We start from the raw sequence: 7,707 nt of genomic DNA, 5'->3' as shown, positions 1-7,707 counted from the left end.
CAGTGAATATTGTTTTACATTTTCAAACCTTATAAATAGTATGTAAATACAATTATTTTCCCTTTATTATATTAGATTACTGAACACTTCACGTTTATGAAGATCTTTGATAAATTTAATAATTTTCTGATATTGCAATTTACCCTTACACGAACAATAAATAAATCGTTTATTTACGTTTAAAAGCCGAGATGTGTAATAAAAGATGTTATGTTTTATTTACAATTCAAGAATGTAGTTCTCTAACACAAAATATGAAAGTACTAACCTCATATTTCTGAGCATACTTCTATGCATATTAATAAACAATGGAATGGTTTATTTCTAAATTAATATTTGTAGCTACTGTGTGTTTGTGTATTTCATCCTCCGTATATGTAATGCAAAGACTACCATACAGATTCCATGTACAGATAGAATTGACGGTGAGTGATTTGACTTCGTACACGTGCAGGTAATAATCACAATAAATCTAATTTTACGATGAGTCTTTAATGTAGATTTCTGGTCCAGTGTCCTCCGGAGGTTCTGCGGTAAGTCTACGAATCTATGGAGCTAAAATTCGGGTTTTGATTTCCCACGGTGAACACAGTCTGATTTTCTTCTGTCACAAACAGAAATCAGTTCCTATACTAAAAACTACCAGTAGTATAGTAGAACAATACTGCATTAAAACATAGATTGTCGAATGAACCAAGGAAGCCTTCAGAGTAAATATTATCAATAACTATCAGTAATAACAACAATATTATATAAGAACATAGATTGTCGAGTGAACCAAGGAGGCCTTCGGGTAAATAGTATAAATAATTACTTCAATTAAAAGATCAGTTTTCAGGTTTTATTATCAATTAATAGCAGTATAATATAGAAAAATATAAATCACGAAATAATATCAAATAGATATACAATTCAATATTAATAACTTAAGAAATAAACAATGTTCAGTCAGCATCCTTTAGAATATTATATAACACACGAGTATTAAGTCCGTGTTGTCTTGTGTTATACACAACACACACAATTTAAATCTTTATCTTCTATTTATAAACAGCACACGAGTGTTATATCGGTGTTCTATACCATTATACACGATATGCAAGTGTTAACACTGTTCTCTACTATTGGCCAGGTGGTTAAGGCGCTCGACTGGTAATCCGAGCGTCGCGGATTCGAATCCCCGTCGCACCAAACATGCCCTTTCAGCCGTGGAGAGATATAAAGTGACGGTCAATCCCGTTATTTGTTGGTAAAACAGTAGCCTAAAGAGTTGGTAGTGGGTGGTTATGATTAACTGTTTTCCCTCTAGTGTTACACTGCTAAATTAGTGCGGCTAGCGTAGATAGCCCTGTTATAACTTTGCGCGAAATTCAAAACAAACAAATCAAACTATTTCGTTTGTCTCTTCACAACCAGTCTTTCCATTTACATCTTACTATGAAGTCTCTCTGTAATTCTTACCTTAAATGCTATTATACAACTTAAGTTGGAAGTGGAAACGTTATGTAATTTTATTTGAGATAAACAGATATCGATACAGATATTTGATTTGCGTTAAGAAGTGTCAGGCCTTTCGTTTGGCTTCCCAGTTATGGCTGGGGACTTAAAACGCTAGAAACCGCAAACCTGATACTGACCTTCAAAGTTAACTATAAACAAACATTTCCTTCCTGCTTGTGCCAAATTTTGTTTTATAGATATCTTGTCGTTTAACATTTTCGAAGTTTATTCTCTACATTATGTAGGAATAAATTTAATGAATCAGCATTTTGTTTAGTTGGGAAATCGCTCAGTGAGTCGTTCTTTTTTTTTAAAACTAACTATGCTAAAGGAAATGGTATCAATTACATCAGCTGACGAAGAACGACATTTTAGTATTAATGTATGTCTAACAGTAAGACACACCATTCTTTTTGTCCACCAGATTTTCATTTGAGGCCATGTGTTAGATGACCTGACAGGTTTTGTTATGAAGCGAAAGACGTGTTTATTTTATATATCTCTGTTAATCAAATACGATTCACATTTAGTATCGAAAGGAAGCGGCTGTGTTTTAATCTTAACCTAAAACATACATAACAGTAAAAGAGGTACATGTACTTACTTTAAGTGTTTCAATTTATTTTATAACCACTATTTCAAGTTTCATAACTGTAAACACATTTGCAAGTGTTGTAGTGCTAGACTTGACTGACAATTGTTCAAATTGTAATACTCAAAGAAATCAGGACAAATCGTCGCATTTTTATAAACAAATCACTACACGTCATTCATTATTCGCACTTGTTGATAAACTCAACACTGAATGAATATTTTATCTCAACACATAGCCAATATCACTTCTCAGATTACTGTTTTTGTTCTCCAAACAACTGAAGGTCAATATTACACCTTAAGCGACTACCTATTGATATCCTAACATATGGAAGGTACTATCAAATCATAAGTAAATGTTTTTTGTTGTTGTTATAACAGTTGGAGGTGAACATTACATCTTAGGCGACTGTCTATTGTTATTTTAAAATGAGGAAGCCACCATCGCATCGCAAGTAACTAATTTTTTTCATTTAACACCAAGAGGTTTTTAAGTGACTGATGTTTATATAAATAAGGAAACTGAAGTGAGATTTGTGATGTACGTTTTATTGAGACACAAACAGAACTGACCGACAAAACGACCTTCAGGTTTTTGATATTCGAACTTTTCTTTAACAGATCTGTCATGACGTCAAGGAAATAAAAATTTCTACGGGGCAAAACTCACTTAAAGATAGTAGGACTACTGTATTAACTAACTTAGGAAAAGAGTGGACGTTTGAAGCACAGGACATGAACTTCACACAGCAACCGAACAACAAACAACATAAAACACCTTTCTACTCTACTGTTCATGGTTTTTACTTACTGCTTGAGGCAGCAAGTCAACAACCAACCATTCAGTAGGAAGCGCCTCTAGCATAATTTTATTAAATCAAAGGGTGAACAAAATCAACCAATAAAGTGCAGAACGAAGAAAAATCCTAATTTCTGACCAATCCTGGCTTTAATAAATGTACATAAGAATAACAACGACTCAGAAATGTTGGAATTATTTTGTTAAATATATTGTCAGTTTTAATATTATCTTTCTGAATTTCATTTCTAGGTTTTTATGCTTGAAAGTTTGTTTAAAAAAATTAGAAAACTATATAAACAAAGAAGAAATTGTGGCAGTTTAAAATATAAAAATTTTAACAAACGAAACTTAAAATGGATCTACTTGAATAAAACGTAAATATACATAAGTGACATCTCTTGGAACGTACAATTACATAATGTATTTGATTGTACTGAATTAATGTCTCCCTAGATAAATTATTGTGTATATGTGCACATGAAAATGGTTTTAAATGAAACAATTTAGGGTGTGGGTGCACATAGAAGTTGTGTCTAATGGAATAAATGAAACAGAACATTTAAACAAATTTATTTTACTGGTCTTCTGAGGTGTATTTATTTCTTCATCGCTTCAACTATACATGTATATAACTGTATGCTTTTTTCAACTATATATATATATACATATATATCTTGACAATGTATTTTGTTTTCTACAGCATTTGTTTGTGTTAAAGTTATGTCCTTGAATAAAGTATCTTCTGAAAATGAAACATCAGAAACCGTCAGTGTAGAAAATGGAGTGGAAATGATCACAATACCTGATGAAATGAACCAGTCGGTAGTGATCACAATACCTGATGAAATGATCCAGTCGGTAACAAGTCCAGATAAGGAGAAAGAACCAGAACGTTGGAAATGGGAAGGAAAACTGGACTTTGTTTTACGTTTTATAAACTACGCTGTCGGTCTTGGCAACATATGGTGATTTCCATACTTGTGTTATGAAAATGGTGGAGGTAAGTGTCTTGTGGTTTAATCCAACATAATATACATGAAACCTTTACCTTACCAAATGTTAAATCGATGGTTCTGATAGATTATATGTTGTTGTTTGTTATTTAGGGGCATTTTTGTTTCCCTACCTCATCTGTTTAGTCTTGTGTGCTGTTCCTCTATTCTTCCTGGAAGTGGCCATTGGTCAGTACCTCAGCGTTGGTGGTATCGGGGTCTGGAATTTAGTTCCTATCTTTAAAGGTAGCTCTTGTTGTTTACTTCTAGTGCCTTAGTATTTTTCACCTTTCCCGGATAAATATAACTCATACTTGTGTCTCAAATATGTCAACAGTTCTTATATTATGTAATCTACACTTTCACTAGGAATTGGCTCTGCTTCAATGGCCATCGTTTGTCTCTATAATATCTACTACGTGGTGATAATAGCTTGGACTTTATTCTACTTCGTGTTCTCAATGACGTCACCACTGCTTTGGGAATCGTGTGGTAATTGTCAGCGATGTCGAGAAACCCACCTGTTGAGAAATTTATATGCAAAAATGTTTTCTTAACCCAAACGAGCCGTGTGGTAATTGGTGGAACACAAAATACTGTATGAAAGAGGGAACCAACATCACGAATCTCAATATTACAGCCACCGAAGCAAAATCACCTGTAACCGAATTCTGGGAGTAGGTTTAATTTCTTATTTTTCAGATGAATCTTTTATTTTCGATCAATAGATATGAGTCGTATTTGGATCTAGTGTTCTCAAAATATTGTTTTCTATGTATATATATACATATATATATTACAATGGTAGTACAATTAAATAACTATTTTCTATCAACATAATGTTATTATTTATTCATTTTCCACATTTGTACACTGGTTTTTAGTCCACTTAACTGTTTACCAGTAATTTATATTTTCTACTTTAATTTATGAAAAATATATTGTCGATAGTCCAAAATGTTTAACTTGTCCAGCCACAGTGGATTTTCAACATTTATTTTAAGATATACCACTATGTAAAATGATAATATAATTTATTTACTAACTTATAATATATGTGGTTTAAGTGTGTAGAACAAACAACTAATCCTTCACATTTAAGTTTCAATCTAGGTAAATCTCAGTGTAATAAAAATCTTCCCAATTCTATTGAAATAGATCCCATTAACAAACATTCATTTACTTATGTCAAAATAACTATCTTGGAAAATTATACAATGTAAATCTACTAATAAAAAGAGGAAAATATTTTGAAGAAAAAACTCCTTATTCTTATGAATTATACAATGATTTTCAAAACAAAACTGCTGAATCTTTAAATAAAATTATTTGTATTAGAATTTTAATTGTAATAAATACTTGTAATAGTTAAAAAAAAAAGAAGTAAAGGTGGCTTCCTAGTGGCATAACGGTTTGTCTGAAGACTTATAATGTAAGAAACAGATATCTCAATGTGTATCTTTGTGCTTAACAATGACAAAGTTAAAGGTAAAAATATAAAAAATTGATTACTTTTGATAATTTGTATGAGAATGTAAGATACTTCTTTTAATAAATATGTTAACAGCTAAAATTAATAATAATAGAAGTTTTTTATATAAATGATAGAAAATTTAAATATTTGTAAAATAATTGTTAAATTTTGAATTTAAACATATTTCTATTAAAAGTTTAATTTTAAATTTTGTTTAATATCATTTTTAAATAAAAGAGTGGAGGTTGTAATTTTAACTTTTAGAATTTTAGGATGCTTTTATTTCTTCGATTTTATTTTTCTACGATTATTTTGCACGTGGAGGTTGTATCTGAATATTAAGCATAACTGCCTTCTCACAGTTGGCTGCAGCCGTATGAAAGGCAGTAGGAGTTGAGATATTACGTTTGTAAGCACTCAAATTCTAACCCTTAAATGATTTTACATACCTGCTGACTAGTCTGACATCAGTGTCTGGATTTTATCTGATAAAATAATGTAATGACCACTTACATTATTTGTTGTGATTCATGGTTGAGAAATAAGATTAATAATTCAAAATAACTGTTTAATTTTAATTCTGTTATAATGTTTGTTATATATATATTTTGTGGAAGTTGGTTAAAAATACAAGTACATCATTCAAAGTCATTATACTTAAAAGGTAATTGTTCCAGGGAAGCACACTTCCTCCAGAGGTACACATGTTTTAATTAGGGAAGTTTAGAAATAGTGTTTCAAAATTATTTTGCATGTAGTACCTGAGTCACTATTCTCACAAACTACCATTCCTTTGTTTCTCTTCCTTTTCACAATATGAGATTAGTGTGCAAAATTCTGTTCAAAACAGATGATGCTTACTGTAGCTACATCTAGGAATAGGCTTAACTAACAATGACTGTAATAATAATGGACACCTCATGTGCCAGTTTATGATGCACCATGTACCTTGTGAGAATTTTACCCAGTTAAACTTGTTATTGTTAATCTAGTAAGATAAATTTTAGGACATATATTTCTAGGTATAATTGGTTTTTAAATAACCTTCTTTGTTTCTATTATTGGCTTGAAAGGTACTTATAATACCATAGTAGACAGTTTTATCATTTAATACTCAAAATTAAAATTATGAAACCCTAACTGAAGTTGGCTCAATTGTACATTTCAATAATACAATATTTATTACTCTTTTGAAGTCGTCGAACATTACAGATTACTTCGGGATTACATGACTTGGGAGGTGAGAACATGGAACTGAGTTTGTGTTTGTTACTTGCCTGGTTTGTGGTTTATTTCGTCATCTGGAAAGGTCTACTGAGAAGTGGCAAGGTAAGATTTAAACTAAAATAAAACTTGGAAAGAAAGGAAAGATTGCATAAAACAGTGTTACAGTAACCATAAGGAAACATCACCTAATGACATAAAACACCATTTTTGTAATTACAAGAACAGATCACATAGTAACAAAAAACATTACAGTAATCATAAGGAAACATCACCTAATGACATAAAACACCATTACAATAATCATAAGAAAACATCATCGTTTATTTAATCCAATAATCTTTAATGTTTCTAGCATTAATTATTTCATTTCTTTGGACTGTTTTACTTCATTATTTGTTCATTGTTCACAGATTATTAAAGTGTCAGCAGTCACTCCATACGTCATTCGAATCATTCTTCTTATTCGTGGAGTGACGTTAGAGGGCGCTGGAGACGGACTACTTTTTTACATTTCTCCAAAATTTGACAAACTTTTGGATCCCAAGGTTCGTTTATGTTTTTGTAATTACATTCATACACTAATGTTATTGTTATTATATTCATATATAAATGTTATTGTTATTACATTCGTATATAAATGTTATTGCTATTACATTCATATATAAATGTATTTGTTATTATATTCATATATAAGTGTTATTGTTGTTACATTGATATATAAATGTTATTGTCATTATATTCAGATTTAAATGTTGTTTAGTATATTAAATTTAGCATAATAAATTAGTATATTAATATACTAATGTTATTATTATTACATTCATATACGATATAAACACTAGTAAATATTGATGTTAGATGTTAAAGGTTGTTGGACAGAACCCATCGCATATTCTTTTACCAACGAATAGTGAGATTAACCGTACATTTTAATGCCCTTGACGCTGAAGACAAACACTAACAACCAGGCTGGGCAACAAATAAAACTTCCCATCTAATGTAACTGTAGTTTACGTCTTTGGTGAAAACAGTGTCATTGTTAATCAGTAACTGTCAAGCGACTTTTTTTTCGTTTATTTGCTATCAAGCTCTAATACTAGTTAATAATTCTTTAATCA

The 7,707-nt window shown here is 30.8% G+C and overlaps 1 long non-coding RNA gene across 1 annotated transcript; it reads left to right on the top strand.

The window, feature by feature from the left end:
• The first annotated feature begins 4,031 nt into the window (after positions 1–4,031).
• On the top strand, positions 4,032–6,691 carry LOC143242749 (uncharacterized). Its single transcript, XR_013023198.1, has 3 exons — positions 4,032–4,134; positions 4,258–4,565; positions 6,559–6,691. It is a non-coding gene; the product is annotated as an uncharacterized LOC143242749 (long non-coding RNA).
• The last annotated feature ends 1,016 nt before the right edge of the window (positions 6,692–7,707 follow it).

This window comes from Tachypleus tridentatus, unplaced genomic scaffold, assembly GCF_004210375.1.
Source record: "Tachypleus tridentatus isolate NWPU-2018 unplaced genomic scaffold, ASM421037v1 Hic_cluster_2, whole genome shotgun sequence".
Classification (NCBI taxonomy): Eukaryota; Metazoa; Arthropoda; class Merostomata; order Xiphosura; family Limulidae; genus Tachypleus; species Tachypleus tridentatus.
Note: the sequence above shows the minus strand (reverse complement) of the source record. Positions and strands in the feature narration are given on the sequence as shown.